This window comes from Rhipicephalus sanguineus, chromosome 8 (genome assembly GCF_013339695.2).
Source record: "Rhipicephalus sanguineus isolate Rsan-2018 chromosome 8, BIME_Rsan_1.4, whole genome shotgun sequence".
Lineage (NCBI taxonomy): Eukaryota > Metazoa > Arthropoda > Arachnida > Ixodida > Ixodidae > Rhipicephalus > Rhipicephalus sanguineus.
Window position 1 is genome coordinate 106751853 of NC_051183.1, and position 20807 is coordinate 106772659.

General features: G+C 46.3%; 2 long non-coding RNA genes across 2 annotated transcripts in view; one reads left to right on the top strand and one right to left on the bottom strand.

Annotated features, from left to right (window-relative positions):
• The window catches only part of LOC119402929 (uncharacterized), a 30531-nt gene extending 27079 nt beyond the window's left edge, over positions 1-3452 (bottom strand). Inside the window, exon 1 of the long non-coding RNA XR_005186007.2 lies at positions 3383-3452. This is a non-coding gene — a long non-coding RNA (uncharacterized LOC119402929). The remainder of the gene's footprint in view (positions 1-3382) is intronic.
• LOC125759585 (uncharacterized) overlaps positions 1-20807 on the top strand; it is a 504118-nt gene that overhangs the window by 29163 nt on the left and 454148 nt on the right. The window lies entirely within an intron of this gene.

Below are 20807 nucleotides of genomic sequence, written 5' to 3' on the forward strand. Positions count from 1 at the left end.
GGCTTCAGGATAATCCGGAGGTCTTGATTGCTTGAAGTACAGCTTCAAGGCGCCGGAGGTGTTCGTCGAAGCTTGAGGCAAACACAACGACGTGGTCCAAGTACACGAGGCAGGTCTGCCACTTCAAGCCATCCTGCACTGTGTCCATAACACGTTGTAAGTCGCAGGTGCCGGACAAATACGAAAGGGCATGACCTTGAACTCGAACAGGCCGTCTGTTGTTATAAATGCCGTCTTTTCTCGGTCTCTCTCCTCGGCATTGATTTGCCAGTAGCCGTTCTAACGTCAATCGACAAAAAGTACTTCGCGTTGTGGAGTCAAACCAGGGCGTCGTCTATCCGTGGAAGAGGGTACACGTCCTTCTTCTTGATTTTGTTCAGGCGACGATAATCGATGCAAAAAACGTAGGGTTCCATTCTTCTTCCTCACTAACACTACGGGCAACGAATACGGACTCTTGGACGGCTGGATAATGCCGTCGCGTAGCTGTTCGTCGACTTGTTTCTTAACGGCCTGCCGTTCTCGCGTCGAAGCCCGGTAGGGACTCTGACGGAGTCGTCGAGCATTTTCTTTCGTTAGGATACGGTGTTTAGCTACGGGTGTTTGCCGGACCCGCGATGACGATGATAAACAGTCCTTGTATTCCTTCAGAAAGCATCGGAGCTGTTGCTGCTGGCAAGCGGGAAGGCTTAGGTTTACGTTTAAGGATGGCTTAGGCTTTGATTTTGTCGTTGTAGCTTCGTCAGAATCTGAGAAGGCAAACGCATTGCTGGAAGCAAGATTTCTTCGAAGTACGCATCGTCGCCCCTGCTCTGCTGTCTGTATTCTTGGCTGAAGTTCGTTACCATCACGCTTCCTTTTCTTCATGCAGCCGAGCAATGCCTCTCGCGACAAAAATATCACAGTCTAGCAGCAAACGCTGTTCGCTCTCAAACCCCGCCCCCTTCCGAATGCTTTCTGAACGTAACGTGCTTTTGTACTGCCTGCAGGATCGGATGCATTACAAGCTTTCTACGCATTACATGATTTTTGCATTGATTCCGTAATCGGCGCACCGATGACGGAGGCAATGCAAAGCGACGATATCATGTGATGGCGTCATCAAGTGACGTGATGCTTTGACGTCACGAATTTGGGCGGTATGTGATGTCATGATACGTCATAAGGTGACGTCTTCGTGTGATGATTTTTTGCATCACTCGTGTTGACGCTGCCGACGCGCAACGTCGACGGTCAGTTTTCGCGTCCGAAGACAAATATAAGACGTTCACCTTAGAATATGCAATCGTGTTACAGCGCCGTAAAAATAGCATAACCAAACAAAGAGGTCATAAGATGGTGGGAAAGAGCTCTCTCTCATCTCCCTGGACGCGTTCGCCGATTTTTCGTACTGTTTACCAGCTGTACTATCGATGGAGAATTAAAATGAACAGCGGAGCTCGTTGCCCGAACATTAGGTACTGTAGAGTGCGCGCCGCCCTTTAATCACCATTGGCAGGTCGCACACCCGATTGGGAGCACTGCACGCTCAAACGCATGAATGAAGCTCACGAGCGGCAAACCGCATGAGCTTATCTATGTTTAACCATAAGGGTGCGAACTGTACAACGCGCGCCACTGTTGGCGTTTGATTCGGAGCCGATAGTACGCGCAACAAGTTTTAATGTGGATCCAACTCGCCCAGTGAACGCTTGTTTTCCTGAATAACGCGCTGGTCGATGAAGTTATCAATTTTATTTGGCGGGCAAACGTTTTGTGTACACAGGTTCACATGACTGCAATTGGGTGTGGAGTGTGAATTTTCGTTCAACTCAAGTTCGTTCACACTACGCTAACTTTTGCGAATACGCCGTAAAATTGATCGCACTTCACTTCCAAAGTACGTAGACTCTCTTTAACTCACTTGGCGGGATGTTCGCGCTTTCGCGTAAGCTAGTTCAACGCCATCCAGCCCAATGAGTGACGCCACGAACTCGGGGGCATGATCGTGACCACGATGGCTGTGGGTATATAGAAGATATGTTAAATGTTAACGTTTATTAACCTCGTTATCATAAACACGCCGTGCGATGCGAGCGAACTACAGAGAAAATGCTGATTTTTTAGCCAGAACCTAGCAGACGACAAAGCCGAAAGCTCACATTTGCGTCACAGGAGCGCCGTTCGCAGCGCTGCCATGGTTGCGTACGAGGCGAATAGCACCGACTAATAAAACTGCTGCAATAAGCGCTGCACAAGGGCAACAAATGTCGACGGCCGAATGTGATGCCTTGGTGCAGCAAGACAGAGGCCAGCGGGACATGGAACGCCTGCGCTCGTTCGCGGCTGAAGCTATGAACCTCTGCCTCCCGTGTTGCTGAAGCGCGTGTGGGTCGAGTTTGCAACGGCGTAGGTTACCCTATTACTCGGGAGCGCACATCGTGCCGTTTGTCTCCTTAATTGACGACCCTTTGAAAAAGGCATATCGTGAACCAGTGTTTATTATGTACTTGTTGATGCCATATTTGCGCAGAATTCATCATATATTGTGACCAGGTATATGTTGATAGCTTCAGCTGCCACAAGGCTTAAATCATAATCATGGGCGTTGGTCGTCGCGATGGAGATGTGCCACTAGGCGTCAAAGTGGGTGCATCCACGTCAGGCGGTGCTATAGCTGCTAAACACCAATGGACATAGTAAAACTCGCATATACAGAATAAGCACTACTTCTGTGAAGACACCATTTACTTTTTGTGTGTTATACGGCGCAGCTCCATGTTGTATTTCCGTCTTTTTTTGTAAGTCAGGTTATTAAAATATTTTCGAGGTACTTTGAAGCAGGAGGAACTGCGTTGCTTTTGCTTTCGGGCTTGGCTTGACTACCGCCTCATTATTAGACTGATAGAGCGTACACCTTGTATGCGGTACGTACTGCGGTCGAATGATAGCGCTGCGCGGCACCCACCAGTATTTTAACGGTGACAAAGGCGCTCCGGCCTGGCACTCGATAGTTTGCAGGTCTGCGTGTTCAGAAAATGACATTTCATTTTGTTCATGTTCCACTCCGTTCCCCCAAACCGAAGATACAATAAGCAAAAGCGCACTTCATACTTCGGCCACATTAAAATGCGGCCACAGCGGTGGGGTTTAAACCTGCGATGTCGCCGAAGTATAGATCACTCGATGGCACCAAAAAAATCCGCGACGTCGTAACATAGGACAAATACAATGGCCAATGTATTCACTGATCTTTATAAACATTTGGCATAAAGCCTGTCATTGCGTTCATGTACGTTACGGTAATGAAGCCGACTACAGCGCAAGTCGCGTCTACAAAGACTCGATTGGTGGTTATAAGTATCATGTGCAAGCCGACAGAATGTCGTAAACGAATGCGTACTTGCAGTGGCTTAAGCAGGCTTCCATAGAAGGAAAATTATTATCATTTCCACCGCAGCCTTCATACAAAATTCTTCGCATGTGTCGGTGCTAGGTTGGTAAGAGAAACTCTTTCGAAACACGTTGTATTATGGGCGTCCGTAGCATGTCCAAACAACATTTTTGTTCTCTCTCCAGGATTGCATGTGGGCTTTCCCGTTGTTCTGCAAATCGCGCAAGGAAATTACATCACTTTTTTCCTGTTTAACTTATTTTTGATAAAAACCTTTTTTAATGAACCTCGATTTCATGTAACTCAGAGATGTAGGGGATGGTTATTTACTTTGGACATTTGTTACGTATCCTTAAAAATGGATACAAGCTTTTGACATTTTTGGAAGGGTTTATTGATCTACGTCGGGTTGCAGGCAGAAAGCCGGCACAGCGATAGCAGTCCAACAGACTCGGCGCCAACAGTTTGGGATCAGCGCTCCCGCTTCACAGCAATAGATCGTCCCTTTTGTGAATGCCTTGCTCCTTCACCACTACAACACCCCGGCGGTGAACAAGAATCATCCTAGTGACTTAAGGTGACGAGAGAATTTGAGGGTCGTAGAGAGCTCGAGGCGACTGATGTGGACCGTCTCACTATCACGACAACGCTTGTCAGTGGACTGCTTATCCTGCTCAATGACATAGCTGACGTTGACGGGCACTTGATGGCGCGGTAATGGCTAGTATACTTCGGTGCAGACTTGGGGAGTCAGGCCAGGAGAGTGGAAAGCTAATCGGAGCCATGTACAGAATTGCACAGGTATGCGCCACAGAAAACGGGTATGTACAAAGCAGCTCCTAGCACAACATCGCAATGTGTGTTATAGTAATAAAAGGGGTGGGGTAGGGAAGTGAGGCTGAGGAGCAGTGATGCGAGTGTGTGTAGCAAGGAAAGGAGGAGCGACAGGGTGAAGCATTGCATCGTCTTAGTAGCGCTCGTACTGTGTCCTTTTATTCCTGTGATCCGCCTTGTTTGCGCTGAATTATAAATATGATATCAATTCCAACTCGTCCACCCATCTACCTTACTGCATACATAGTCTTCTACAGTATAGTTCAGCGAAAAAATGGGCGGGAGGAGGCGGACTGAGCATAGCATGTGGAGAAGGGAAAGGAGGAGGTCAGGGGGCAAATCATAACATTTCTTTGTACAGTATCGCATTAGGGGGGGTTGGAACGAGAATTATACGCCGAGCAGCTTCTAGCATAGTATAACTATGCATAGTATAGTACACTGAGAGGGTGGGAACAAAAAATAAGTGTGGGGAGACGCGATGTGAGGACGAGGAGAGAATGAGTACGGGAGAAGGTAACATAACATAGCCTTGTGTAAACAGTATTCCAAGGAGGGGAATGGAAATGGGGGTGAGAAGTGATGTCCGGGTGAGGAGGAGGGAAGGAAGGGGATAGTAAAGCATAGCATAACCATGAATAGTAAGAGTAGCAAGGGATGAAAGGGGAAGTGAGGGTGCAGAGGACGGGAAAGTGGAGGGAAGCCATGCTTGTTATAGTATAACAAAGCTGTGGGGAAGGGAAGTGATGGTGAGGAGGAGTGATGTGAAGGAAAGGAGGAGGAGGCTGCCACCATCTTCGTCGTTTCCTCAGTCTTCACGCCACTAGGGCGTAGCTGCCACAGTTTTTAGGGTGCTTCACTGTCTGCAGTGAAAGAGCGTGCGAGCTGACGACACTCTTCAGCATACCATGCCATTTCGAAACTCGGCTAAATAAGGAGGCATAGAGATTATATGGCAAAACTGTGTCGAGTGTGGTGCACCGTTCGAGGGCCATATAAAATGAACAATGGGCAAAAGTCTCCTGGAGACTGCGTGGTGATATTATATGCGTACGTAACTAAAGGGAGAACGACATTTCAATTCGAGTGATCGGAATCAATATACATCGCAAGCATGTCTCCCAGCATTCAGTCGAAACGTTCCGTTAGGCATCTCGTCTGAGGGCAGTAGGCTGTAGATTTGCAGTGTTCCGAACGGTATGAAAGAAGGAACTGCTGCAGGACTCCTGCAAAAACACACGAGCTCTATCGATGAGTAGTTCACGTGGTACACCATGACGGAGAATGAATCTATGTAAGATGGAGGTGGTAACGTCACGAGCACCAGCCGAAGGGAGCGCTGGCATTTCTTCTTAGCTTGTCAAATGGCCCTATTGTGAGTGTTCCTATTCACGGGAGCTCCCGGGTGATCGTGAGAGCACATCCGCGTCAGTATGCTTTCCTCCCGACCGGTAGACGACGCGAATGTCAAATTCTTGCAGGCGAAGAGCCTAAAGTTCAAGACGACCAGAACGAGCTTTAAGCCAAGCCAACGAAGAGAGCGCGCGACGATCAGTCACCACGTCTAAGGACTGGCCGTACAAAGAGGGGTAAACTGGGTAACGCCACAGAGAGGGCGAGGCACTCCTTTTCAATACAAAGTAGCTTGTTTTAGCTTTATGTGAGCGTGGCTGGGACGGGCCACAACATACCTAAAGGAATGAAATAACTTTAGTTTTCCTAAACCATGTTCACGACCAGAGAGGTCCGGGTCACGCTAGGTGGGAGGGTTCCTGATTCCATGAATTTTCTGGCCCGCGATCCTGCCGGGCACTGGCGAGAGTCTCTGGAAGAAAATATGGAAGCTTCACACCACTGGTGCCAAGCCTGAAGGAAGAGCATGGCTGGCGGCCTTCTTTTTTTTCTCTTTACTTCAGGACTACTTTCGCTGCTAGAAAATTTACGAAAGGCGATTGAAAAAGAAAAAGACACACACAGGGGTCCGTATAGGCAGACGTCGTACCAACTAGCCCGACAGCAGCTTTACATGCATGTATTTCTCATGCATTCGTCTTTCTCTTCCTCTTTCTCTGTTCTTGCATCTCTTTTTTGCATCTCTTTCTCGCACTTTCCATCTTTCGTTCTTTTCTCTACCTATCTCTCTCTATCTATTGCTCCCTCTTTCTTTCTATCTCTATTTCTATAACTGTTTCTTTGTCTTTTTGTTACCCTTATATTTTCTGTTTCTTTCTCTTTCTGTCTTGCTGTCTGTTTTTCTTCTCTTTTTGTGTCCATTTCATTCAATCTGTTTCTTTGTCCTTCTACTGTTTTATGTCTTTGTTCGCTTTATATCTATGTTTCACTCTTCCTTCTATTACTATCTTTCTCTGTCTTTTTATCTTTCCGCTTCTTTATATCTGTTTTCATCTCTTTGTCTCTCTTTCAAGTTGCTCTGTGTGTTTTTGGGAGCGATCAGAAGGTGAAGGAGAGGGCGAAGAGAGCGTGTGCCGTTCGAGTTATTGAGCGCATACCAGTGAGTTGCGAAGTGAAATAGGGGAGGAAAACCGGCAATGTTCCCTTGAGAGGCGTAAAATGCTGCCCATCATTGCAAATTCCGAATGGCAATTTGTAGAGGCCGCACAGTGTGATGAATTCTGTCTTCGGACGATACACTTGGCCATTGAAACTTGTCAATAAGCCGACGGCAGGTCTACTGAAGAAAGGAATTCGGCGCATTGTTGGTAATCGAGGGGAACAGGATAAACATCGTTAATCGTAATTTTGTCCAGGCACCTGTAGTCCATGCAGAATTGAACCGGCGAAGACCATGGACTATAACACGGTGGTAGAACATGAGACGTGGCCAAACGCCGCCGCCTCGCCAATGCGCTCAGGGTCATACGAATGCTCTCGAGCTGCCGCCGCTTCACCGCAAGGTGGCAGCAGGAGTATTGTGGTCCGATTTCTCCTCTTCGGTGCGCTTGAAATGTACGTAGCCGTCGTGCGTCGTGTTCATTTAAACTGAATTGTTACGTCTCTCACTTTTGAAAAAAGAGCTTCGCGTTGTACTGCCGTTCACCAGAGAGGTCTTGTATAAGGTCGGTGTAGTTAGCGTCGCTTAGAAAGAGCTCTTTGCGCGGATTTTGGCTTGCAGTGTGACGCGGACGTGTTGTTTATTAACTGGTATTTTTAATGCCTTATGTCTACTTTTCTGGATACAGGTTGGTTCTTTGGAGTAAAACGTGATTAATGCTTCATGTACAGGTGAATCATGTATCTCTTATTACAAAATCATATAAAACCGTTATTAGCATGCACGATAATACAAATATTTGGCAGATCCCACGTACCGTGGGAATCGATGTTATGCGAAGCGTGCGCAGCATGGTGACTGTATCGCAATTTTTTCACATTGACCGAAACGTTACGGAATGACACTAGACAAATGTGCCAATGGCATACCCAAACACATAGCTTGAAGAGTCGCACATGTACTGTATAACCAGTTCTTTGCAGTTGCTTAACGATGCCAACAGCAACATAGGTATTACCAACATCAAACGCAGTAAGCTGATATGTAGTGCTTGTATTCTTCAATACTGGATAGCACGAATTAAAATAGGACAATGAAGGAACACAGATGCACAGGACAGGCGGTACTGGCAACTAAGCTTTATTCAGAAAAGTGAACCTATATATATAAACAGCCGAGTGACACGCGCAGGCGCACTGCACGTACGCTACAGTCACAGTTGCAGTTGTTAGAGTTGCGTTATGCTGTTATGCTTATACTTATCTGTTATGACGGAGAACGCACGCACGTTTCACGACCCAACGTACATGTGTGGAAGGAGCCCTGGCAGTTCTTGAATAAGGTCATCATCACCTCGATCAGTGAGCGCCACCAGCTGGACAGGACTTGTTATCGGATCCGTTCGTGATCGCGGCTACGAACAGTCTAAGTGAAGTGAAGAGCGAGGTAAAGTAGAGCTGGTGGAAACCGCGGACGGCTTTTACGAAAATAATCTATGATGCCTTTTGTCTTAGACGTGGCACCGAGGTCTTCTGATGCCCTTTCCACATCCATACCGCTTTTGATGACGTCTAAAAACCAGGCGTTGTTGGCTTTTGATGAATAAATGCTGAAGTCACCGGTAATCATGAGGGACATGGTCTTCTCGGCAGAGATATTGAAGGAAGCACTGACCCTGATTTTTGCGTAATCCACGTGGTCCTCGTTCTGCACCACGTGGATGAGTGCATGCTAACACTCATCCACTAGCCAACGTCTTCCAGGGATGCTCTTTCTCTAGCTCCCTAACTTTCCTTGCGTCGGCCACAGTGGTGCAGTGGTTACGGTTCTCGGCTGCTGACCCGAAGGTTGCGGGTTCGATCCCGGCCGCGGCGGTTGCGCCTGTGCTCGTCTGGTCTTCTCTTGTGTTGTGTGGTGTTGCGCCTTTAACGATGGTTCCCATGCATTTCGACAGAGGCGAAATGCTAGAGGGCCGTGTACTGTGTGATGTCAGTGGAGGAACAGAGGGTCAAAAATTTCCGGAGTCGTTCACTAGGGCGTCTCTCTCGGTGTCAGTGTGTGTGCTTGCGGCTACTGCGTTGATTTAGGGACCTGTGGCACATACCCGCATAACATGAACTCTGGTGTGCGGGTATGTGCCACTGTGATGACGTGCACTGACGCCGCTGAGAAGACGACGAAGTGGCGCCGAAAAAACGCGCAAGCACGCGCGCTGATTAAGAGTTCGCCAATTTTGAAGAAACCTCCCTGCACGTGCCGCTTGGCACGACAAATAAAAAGAAAAAGAACAGGCCACGTTGGCAAGGCAGACGGAGCCAGAAGCTGGAGCGGGGAAGACGCGTTGGCCTGGTCGAACGCCAACATTCGGGAAGCCCAACATCTGTCGGAGGGGACCTGGTCGAGCGTGAACGCCCGAGCGACCTCGCAACGACACGTCTTCTGTCCCGGCGTCCAGCGGAAGCAGAGGAACCTGCGACATCCCGCTTGGCCCTTCTCATACAAGACCCGCAACGCAGCCACGACCGCGAAGTCAAGGGCCTTGGCGTGAGCGCGGTGTTTCTTTGAACTCTTTTCTAAAGACGTTTCGCGTGTTGATTGTCTTGCTGCGCTTTATTTGTGTTGTTTGTGTATTTCTGTGTCCAGAATCTACGTTTGTGTACCACTCGAACTGCGTCATCATCCTTGCGGCCGTCACAAGCGTCTCTGACCCCAAGCATTAAACCTGCTCCCCGAACCCATATAGTAACAACCATTGCTACGATATGGGTTCGTGCAGGAAGATACCTTCCTGAACGCGGCACGCACAGGAAGGTATCTTCAAGATGAGCCCAACCGCTCTTATTGCAGTGCGCATGCTTGCGCAGTTTCGGCGCCGCTTCGTCGTCTTCTCAGCGGCGTCAGGCACCACATCACATAAGATCACATTTGAGAAGTGTCCTAGGGGAACACTTTAACGTGGGAGTGGATGCCAGTGATACTGTCGCCAGCACACATGGCACACGAAAATAGTCAAACATTGCACACAATATCGTATTGTTCCATGAAAACACTGACACACACAAAAACACTACATTGTAGAGAAATAAACACCCGCCATGGTCTTGTTACTTATGAGTTGCTGAATGTTTATACAAAGTCAACATATATGCGAATTCTGCAAAACTAGTTCTCTCACCAGAAGAGCCTAACCATTTCGTGCTTATGTATGGTCACATGCAGGATCACATGAACTGCGACTCAGGTAGTCGGCACCCGCGTGAGTTGCTCCAGGGATATAACGTACAGAAAAATCATATTCCTTCAGAAGCAATCGCCAACGGAAAATGCGCGTATTGAAGACCGTGTTTGGGTTTACGTATTGTAGGGGCTGCAGGTCTGTTTCTGATGTGAAATGACGACCATAAAAGAGTAGATGAAATGTCTTGACCATGCTGATGCTAGCCATTCACGTTCTACAGTGGACTATGCTACTTCTCGTGGCAACAGCTTTCGACTGGCGTGTTTTACCGGAAGCAATATTGCGTCATGTTTTTGTAGGAGCACAACCCCTAGACATTGTTCTGATGCGTCCGTTCTCAGGACTAACTCAAGTGTAAAATCAGGACCCTTTAATACTGTTTCCTTAATCAATTTGCAGAAGTGGGTAAAGAACCTAGCAGTGTATTTGTTTCTGGATAAACTGTTCACGCAACGCGCAAGTCAGGACAGCCATAGTATAGCATTTAAGATTTTCAGCCCCTGCGATTGAATGTCCCAGAATTGACACGCTTGTCTTATACCTAACGAACTTACAGTGAGCGGATTCCCACCACAAGGGCTGACCCTGGAACGCCAGTGCCTTCAAGTAGCATCGACCATGAGCACGTCTTTGGCGGCCATCTGCGTTCCACTCGCGTTGTGAAAAGCATGTCTCCTTGCATTTTCTGCGTTTCCATGCATTCTCTGTTTGTTCGCCCCTATCAGTGGGATATAGGGCTAAGCCGTCTCCTTTGTGCTTTTTGAAGTTTATAGACGTCAGACTCTGCCCAGGCGGCGCTGCGAAAAACACCGCCACCAGCGGCCTCATCGTCGCGCACATACGATACAATGACGTCTTCAATTTGAGGATACGCTATCGATGAATAAGGTTGTACCTTCCATTAATATTAATGCGTAATATTGCCAAAGTGCTTACCTTTTGAGGCCACGAGCGCTGCAGTGATCAGTAAGCCATAAGAACACAGCACCATGACGCAGGTTCTTACGTCTGAATTATTTGAAAAAAAAAAAGAACTATCTAGTTTTTCATGTGGAGTCGCGCTTGTCCGTCTGCGCTTTATATAAATTGTAACCCATTCTCCTTTATTAAGAATAAATATCACTGTGATTCAAGATTGACATATGGCATTTCAAATTATGGTAAATGAACTCTATCTTGATATCTGCAGTACTCAAAAATACTTTCGAGCGTGCATGACACTTTTTCTATAGGCACGGTGACGTGCATAACATATGACGCAACACTTGATATTTCATTTCTTGAAGTGGAAGTATGTATAAGCAAATGAACGGGTAATGATGAAATTGGGAGCAAATAAAGAGGTATATTTAAGTAATGGGCATTAAAATTTGGTTACCTGCCCCGGCCACGTTTCTGAGACATCTGTTATCCGATTGTCATGTTGTTCTTGAAATATAACTTTTCTTCCGCTTTGATGAGAGTAAACCACATATCGAACAATGAGAATTGCAAAGCTAAATGCAAAAGCGTCAGACGTGACTTTAACTGTGCACATGATGGACGATTTGAGGTGCCTAACCTCTAGCAATGCTTAATTCTGCGAGTTTCTCCATGCCGACGCCTTCGCCTTTCTGATAAGTGTACCCAGTTTGTTACTGTCCAGAGGGTGTTATTGCTGCCTTTATTCTTATTGTTTTTTTTTCTGGCGGTTAGCTTTTTTTATGAAATAAAGTGCTGCTGTTGTGAAAGGAGAACCGACAAGCGTTGCTGCCTAGATTTTATTTTAATACGAAAGTGTTTTATGCCGGGGTTCATAAATACTTCCCTGACGTCATTTCCATTGCGAAATGGCGCTCGCACAAAGCGCACGAACAGGTGGCAAACAAAAACTATAAGAAAAATTTCGTTGAGGCGGATGACCTGGTAGTCGAAGCCATAACCTCTGTTTCCGGCGATAGGTACGCGACGCTCTACCCACTGTGCTACTGATACACGCACACGCACACACACAACACACACGAGGCTTTACCAACACACCTTGCATATTTCACACCTCCGCAATGCAGACGCCAGAGGGAAACCAGTCGACTTGGCACGTTCACGGCTCAAGCTACGAACTGTGATTCTCGCGTTCATGAAGCGCTCTGTGGTAATGTATGCGTAAGCACAGGCATAGGTTACTCTATAACTGGGGAGCGCCCACCATGGCGTTTTACTGTTCCAAAGACAACGCTTTGAATGAGTGCATATCGAGTGCCAGTGTTTATGTGCTTGTTGATTGACAACCTTAATGGAAATCTTGTTGATGTCATCTTTGCGCGGAATTTACCATAACCTGTGTCAAGGTTTATCTTAATTACTTCAGCTGCCACAAAGGTTTAATTATGATCATGAACGTCAATCATCGGTATAAAAGTGTGCCACGGGGCAATCACTTCTTCACATTCACTACATACTCACTTCTTTTTTTATCGTTGTCGTACGGATGCAAAAAAAAATTACAAGGAAGCTTAGTTGTATACTTATACGACTTAGCCATGAAAGCCCACCGTGACTGTTACTTAACGTAGTTCACATCTCCCACATCTAGTAGGCCCCATCTATTTCTAGCCCAAGTGTATCCTGCTTTGCGATCACGAACAACGTACTTGGCCTTATTATTTTTGAATATTTCCCATAGCCATCAGTGCACTAATCCCACTCAATATCTGTATTTCCTCCGACTTGTGACTGGATACTTTGTTCGAAAATACAGATAAAACAAGTGTCAGCCATTCCACTCTCTGAAGGTGGACGACCGCGCAGCTGTTTACCACACGACAGAGATGTAGCACGCTTGAGGTCAGCTTCGTATGAAAGGCGTTGTTTTAAACGCGCTAATCAATGTTGAAAGCACTGTGTAGAGTCTACCGCGACATATTGATGACGACACTGCCATCGATGTGCACAATAGGCGATGTTTGCTGCCAACTCCATCTACGAGACCACATTCTCTGCCTAACGTCCCTCGTCGTGCCTAGCTTGACGAATGAGCGGGGTGTTTTATTCACGTTCATCGTGGGTGTTTAGAGTGCGGAACTTAGAATGCGGAAAAGCCAGTTTACAATGGTCAAGCATAAACGGTGTCAGTAATGTAATACTAAGATGTATGACGTTTTACGTCCTGAAGTAATGATATTAGTATGAAGGACGCCGTAGCGAAGGTTTTCGTAAATATTTATCATCTGGTGTTCTTAACACGCACCTAAATCTAAGTGCATGGGCCTCTAGCGTGCTGGCGTCCGCTGAGGCCGGGATTCGATTCCGTGACCTTCGGGTCAGCAGTCGAGCACCGTAACCACTAGCACACCGTGGGGGTTACCCTCTAATGTCGACATGGCTTCTAAATGCAAATGCATTACTTGTTAGGCGTGTTTCAGGCACAATATAACGTGTCTTCTATCAACATATGAGGGCTTTAAGATCTTTTTCATTATATTTGATAGTTGTATGCTAATGTTAGAGGAGCGTCCAGCATGGATGACTATCGCCATATAGTAGAGCTTTAAGAAAGTAGCCACTTGCCCGCGGCCGGAAAATCGCACCACCCCCTAGCGATATCCAGCTTCGCTGTAAAAAGAAACGGTTCCCACAGCGGAGCCTTTTTTCAGATTTTCTTTTATTTAAATGCGGAGGCTCTATGACTGGGAATAAATCACGCCAGTTTCTGAGTATCATTCAAATGACCAATTTTCATTACAGACTCACCATCATCAGGCAAATATTTGTACACACTATTGAGCTTGCTAATGTTTTGAAGGTGCAAAATATTCCCGGATTATTGTGGCGGACCTTTAGCATATTATTTTCCAGTAACATCAGATGAATATCTGACGCTACGATACTTCCTTTACCATTCAGTCCTTATGAACTGGAGCATTCGGTTCGCATTGTTCGCTATGCTCCACTGATATTTAGCGGTCAAAGATATGGGATTATCGTATTTTTAAACGACCAAGTAGCTAGGACCCTGCCTAATCGCATGTTGTTTGCAGGCAATGAAATTCCACTTCAAATGATTTCGTTTTTATATTTATTAGCCGGTGAAGCTGCAAGGAAACACTTTAGAGAAATCAATGTAACTAATGTTGCCTGAAGCACCCTGTTTATAGCTCGCATAAAATAAGAGCGCCAGATTTGCCCCTGCTGGATTTCTCAAAAAGAACATTCCTGCCGCGGCGGCTTCATTTTCGGTGGAGGCAAAAAATGTTTGAGACCCGTGTACTTAGATTTAGGTGCACGTTAAAGAGCACAAGGTAGTAGTCGAAATTTGCGGAGGCTTCCACAACGGCAGCTCTCATAATCGTATAGTGGTTTTCGGACGTTAAAGCCCAGATACTCAAACGATACAATAGCCTCGGTGACGCATCGCCCACTGATGCCAACTACCGCATTCAGAATTTACGAGGAGATGGCGTGTGCTTACATAATGGCTCCACGAAAAGACAGAAGCTACCCACAAAATCTTTTTATTTCTGCCAATATTCAAATGAAATTATGTTAATGCACGTGATGTGATACATTAATATATGGTTTTTATTTCCCTATACTTTCCGATGTACGCGCCAATCGTTCGAAAATGATTGTGCGTGTTCCAACCAGAGTATGCATGGCGAGATCAGTAGAATATTCAGGATCCCTTGCTCTATCCGGGAAATGGGGGCACGCGAAGCTATGCTTCTGCGTGCATGACGAACTACTTTCTTCCTTTCTGATGGACTGAGGGGCATTCAATAAAGCATCAGTTGCAGTATAGCGCTTCGTTTGTGTCATTTTATGTGTGCGTGACTGTGTCCTTTTCTGCATTGCCTAATCAATTTTCTTTGTCTGTTTATTCTTTCTTTCCTGCTTTCTTTCCTTCGCATTGCGCAATACTACCTCCTAACTGTTCCCTTTCTCCAAGTGTGGAATTTGCTCTTCATCTAGTCCTTAGCAGCGCAACACTTCAGTTGCTCAGCCTAAAACGACGGTCATGCGTTCATATCAAGGCAACAGTAAACTATGACAACGTGAAATGACCAGAGAACTACTTGTTGTGTTGCTCGGTATCTTTTCATGTTAAAACTGCATTAGTATAAAAAACACAAACACAACGCGAGAAAACGACGGGACAGAGCGCCCCTCAAAACTGTCTTAATTCCCAGAAACCACAAATATATGTACCGTCAATCCACGCATGCGCAACAAACACACATTCCAGCATCAAGGGCGATGCGATCACAATCGCTCTGTAAACTTCTTCACTGCCTTATATAACGCTACTGACATATCGCTGAAGCACAAGCTGCATTTCATCATAACGTGGAAAGCATCCATCAGTTCGCTTGCTTTCGTATCATTGCTTCCAGCCGCAATCCGCACATGAGATAAACACTGCCTACAAGAGCTCGAGGGGCAGTTTCAGCAGTATGTACGAATAAGCCCGCATTATTAGTCTATATCAGTTGTCATGCACCCTGGGAGCGCTTGGCTCGTCGCAGCTTCCTGTGTCCAGTCCTAGCGCTCTTTTGAGAAGTGCAGGCAGTTTCCAATATCTTCAGCCAAATTTGGGCTCTCTTTTAGATGCGAAGCAGCTTTTGCTGGGGGCTGTGTCCGTCGTCGGTGGTGGTGTCCGGGCTCCACTGCGCATGCGCCTACTCTCTCTCCCACTCTCCTCCTTTACACATGTGTTCGGTGTCCTTCTCTCCTCCCCCAAGGTGCAGCCGCGGCGCAGCCTCTCCTCTCACGTGATGCAGCCGCGCCGAAACAAAATAGAGCCTGTAACCCACTCTCTGCTCATCCTCCCCCATTTCATGTTTATATAAGCGCGTGCGCTTTGTCGGATTCCGTTATTCTCTCTTCGCTCCCGTTCAGATGAGTTGTAACGTCAACGTCGGCGCCACTCGTTCACTCGACGCTCACAGAAAGCAACGCACAAACGCAACGTAATGATAACTCAAACACTAAATACAAACCTCACACTAACGGAAACGTAACTTAAAGGAAACTTGGTGTGCGCCCATATGCTGCTTCGCATCCCCTCATGGTTCCCTTGTGTGGGAGATGGTGTAATTTTATTCGACTCAGGATTTCTATCGTGTTACCTGAACCGCTTAATCACACAGATACCGGCATGTCCTAAGTAAGAACAGCTGTCCGAGAGCGGAATTTAGTCCGCCTCTCCTACTCCGCATCTCCTAAACGATCGCGCATGTTTAGTTCCAAAGCTTCTTTAATTTCCTTGCATGTTCTTTCTTTTATTTATCGTTTCGAGAGCGGAGCCCTCCGAGCTTCTTGGGGGTTTAAAAGACGAGCGGAACGCCATGACTGCTTGCAGCCTTCTTGAATTTCTTGGCAAACTTGTTCGCATACCGCACAGCCACCAGCCTGACCTCTTGACGGCTTACTTCTGCCCCAGCTGTCACAGCTGCTTTCTCCACTTCTTTCGACCCTCGGCATTGTGTGAGTGTCTGGCCATGGCTAGCCTTTTCAAAGGCATTACGATGTGTAAAAGTAACACGCTGAAAGTGAAAACGCATATAAACGGTTTGCCTTTCAGATTAATAATTACGTGGAAGAAGCAGCTCAGTCTTTACTTGCTGAAGTATTTCAGCAAGATAGATATCGTAAGCCCGTTTTTAAGGAAAAAGTTTTATGAAGTGTGTGGCTTTTTGAAACTGAACAATGATGTCGGTCGTGCCATTTCCGTGGACGCTGTTGATTTATTTGATTCTGTTCTCCATGAGGCCTTATTTGAAGCAGTAAGGGAGTGCATTGAAAGAATTGACCCTGTTTCCTTTCAGAGCTCTGCTGGTATTTCTATTGACGACATTTTAAACCTTTTAAGAATATACTGAAAGTCCATTTTATAAGATTTGATCAGCGCTTTTTTTGTCTGCAAAAAACCGGTATTTGTCACGGATCCTGTATCGCACCTGTGTTATACAATATTTTTCTTTCACAAATGGATCAAATCTTGTACCAGGTTTCACCTGCAAAAAGTGTATGAAGTGTTAAGGTATGTGGACGATTGGAAAGTGTATGAAGTGTTAAGGTATGTGGACTTGTCTGGCCAGACGCAAAGATACGAAAGCAAGAAAAATTATGTAATCTTTCTGCATCATGAAGAAAGGCAGCTTGTTGAGCGCTACGTAAGTAGTATTATATAGGGCCTTAGAAAAGTTTATTGAGCGTGTGTTGTGGTATTTCCATTAGTGCTATAACGCGCGTTTGTTGCGCATGCGCTGGTTGATGGTGCATATGAACATGGTTTCTGGGAATTAGAGCAATTGCCAGTGGCTCTCTGTATCATCGTCTCAAGATGTGGTGTGTTTTTTTGTGTCTAATGCAGTTCTGACGCGAAATGACAAGTCACCTCGATAAAGATCGTTTTCCTATATCATAAACGGCTGGTTGATTGATTATCGGGAAAAAGGCAGAAACAAATGCGCATGCGATTGACACACCGTCGAGGGACTCATTTCCGTACGCTCTCCGGCGTCGTTTTTCGTATAAGACAGCGCCCACGACATCGGCGGGTTATAAAAGCTTCGCTCCATGAGCTTCACCACGATAGCGGATTTGACCGGATTGTTCGGCCGAGGCCATGGCATCCCTGTGAACCAGATTCATGATTTATGGATGAAACTCACTTGACCTTCTATCCGCCCCGCCACGGTAGTCTAGTGGTTATGGCGCTCGACTGCTGACCCGAAGGTCGCGGGATGGAATCCCGGCCGCGGCGGCTGCATTTTCGATGGAGGCGAAAAGGTTTGAGGCCCGTGTGCTTAGATTTAGGTGCACGTTAAAGAACCCCAGGTGGTCGAAATTTCCGGAGCCCTCCACTACGGCGTCTCTCATAATCATATCGTGGTTTTGGGACGTTAAACCTCAGGTATTATTATTATTACTTGACCTTCTATCAACGGCCAGCTGGGTCGCCCGGATGGAAGTGCGCCGGTTTCGTTATTGTCTGCTGCCACCATATATAACAGTGACCGTCGCACTGCTTATTGAAAGCTCCAATATGAGACACTCATGCAGAACCAATTGTATTTCGGACATCAACTTTTATACAAGCGGATTTAGCGCTAAATAACTTCTTCGACTAATTTGTGCTTTACAATCCTTAGGCTACTATCCGCTGCTTCTGAAATGTATTGCGTACCGTTTTCGAGACGTATGTTCCTCAAAATTTGTTCTCTGTGAGGTTTGCTGAGCGCTTGTAGAGGCGGCACTGTATGTTTTGTTCCCGCTGTATATGCATGAATTACGTTTATAAGTAGCACGCTGAAGGAGAAAAAGGAAAAAAAGAACAAAGCAGTGACGTGGCTTTGTGCTAGAATACCAGACGGCCGCGCAGATTATCTGGGTTCGTTTCATGTCTGAACCGCGATTTCTTATTCTCTGTATCCATTGTGATTTTCTGTTCACGGACAACACCGCCGATGCTGCCATGTCATATTCTCTGACAGGGGCTCTTTGAAGCTATCACTTTAAAAAACTAACAACCGCTTTGTTAACAAAGCTGCTGACAAAAAGGCTAAAGTGCGACTTATTTTAGATCAGCACCAACATTACTGATAGCATTATTCGCTGCGTTTTAAACATGTCCATAGTGTGGAGTTTATTGAACCAGCGTTGGTAACAGGACTGTCGATATTTTTAGTCTCTGAGAAAGAGGAAGGTTTACTGAACTGAACAGAGGTCAAGTTTAATACAAGTGGGACCTGTCATATGGAAATGATATGCTGCTGCTTTGAGTAGTCTCTTCAGAGTGTCCGGACAAAGCCCGCTTAACCTGACAATAAATTGTTGTCTTGGCTGGCCGATCCATTGCTGGCGACTCAGTAAATATTTCATACTGTAAATAAAGTTTTAACTTGTGCAGGTAAATGTGAATTTTGTATCACGGGCCTAATCACTTCTCGTGCACTTATATTTAGCGTTATTTCAAAAGTGTTTCAAAGGCTTACATGTGAAGAGAGCGCTATTCTTTCTTGGTGGTTTACTGAATGATTACTTGTTCAGAAAACTTATGCTACGGTTATTAGTGGCCCTTTTTACGTCGTCGGACACATCTCTAAGGCGCCCATTACTTGATAATATTGAAAAGCATTCACAGAAGGTGTAAGGTGTATGTATTAGAGAAATATTTCGACTGCACCTTGGGGTTTCTTCTACCCAGTGCAGACTAAGTGTATAAACTACACCCGTCCCTGCTGGTGTTGTGCGGGCAAGTATTTTCACACACCTTTCTCTTGAAACTACTGACGTTGTGAACAATATCGTCGTCGCTGCTGTAAGTCCTTGTGCGTTTCACCTGGAACGCACATGTTCCTAGGAAAGTCCACATCTATAGCTGTGCTTAAGTGATGCCAAACTATAAACACTGCCCATAACCAGCAAACAATTCTTATAAAATATTTCTTTGAAATAAATAACCATTTTGTGCCGCGTAGGTCGGCACTATTGTGACGTTGTTGGGACAGTGAAGAAAGAAGCTGTCGGGCTGTTAAAGACGAAGCACTTTGTTGGGCAAACTTTTGCCCAGGTTACTAACAGTGAAAGTACGAACACTACAGGATGTGCACTGTTAGCGGCTATCACAGTCGTCGGCCGTTGGTAATCTCATCATCCTTAAGGCGGGTCAGCATTTACACCCGTGGCATCAATGATTCCAGCGTTATCGCTGGTGGTCGCGTTAGTTCCATAATGAACGTTAGCGTTCGGGTGTTAGCGTTCGAGAGTAAAAAAAATATAATCGGGAAGGTAATCACATATTCTGGCTCGGCTTGCACATTTCAGTGGTTGCAAGGCGGGCGCTGGGCGGCCTTCTTCGCTTCTCTTGGTGTTTCTCTTTTTTTCTTTTTCTCTCTCTTGTAGATGCGAAGCAGATTTTACGCTAGGCTTTGTCCGTAGTTCCACTGGCGACCGTCCCAACTAGCATAGCCATCTGAGCGCGCGCTCGCGCCAAGGAGAAGTATTCTTCCTCTTGTTCTTCGACCGCCTTGATGATGATACGTGCAGAGCATTTTAAGGGCTTGGGCTGCCGTATGATGTCCTAGCTTGGCGTAACTCAGACAAAACCATGTGTGCAGGCACGCGCTAGCGCGTTCGGGCCTGTGTAAGGGGCCTGGTAAGACGCTGTGGCCTCTCCCCCTACGCTCTCTCAGCAATTATATGATGGCCTCGGGGAACGAGATTCTGCAGATCCGCGATGAACCAACGCGTTGTATCCTAGTCAGAACGCGCTTACACGCGTTAGCGCGTTCCGGACTATGTAAGGGGCTGGGTTCAACGCTGTGATCTCTTCCCCCTTAAACTCTCTCAGCAATCACGTGATGGCGTCTGGGAACGAGATTCTGCAGACGCGCGATGAACCCGCTTGGGGTGCACCAACAAGAGTTCGGGACGAGTAACAGCGACAGCAACTACAGTGAATTCATGGTGTGCTCCACTTGCAAGGACGCGTTAACATCGGGCCAAGTGCCCGTGATGAACGGAACTTTATGTCGCCCATGCGCTGCTTCGCATCCCCACATAGTTCCTTTTAGTGGGAGATGTAATTTTCTTCTCTGTATTTATTTCTATTCCTTTGTTGATGCATTTCTCTTTCTCGCTTTTTCTTTCTCTAGCAATATACGAATGTCATTCAAATAGTAAGGGCGGTTTGGTCTCTAAAAATGGTATTCGTTAGTGAAACTTTTGATTGGCGGGTTTAGTTCAATACAAATCTACTTCACTTTTCTAAATAATCACCATTACCTTCTAAGCACTCTTCGTACCGCTGCACCAATTTCTTTAGTCCCTCTGCATAGAAGTTCGCCGCCCGGGCATAATTTGGTGTT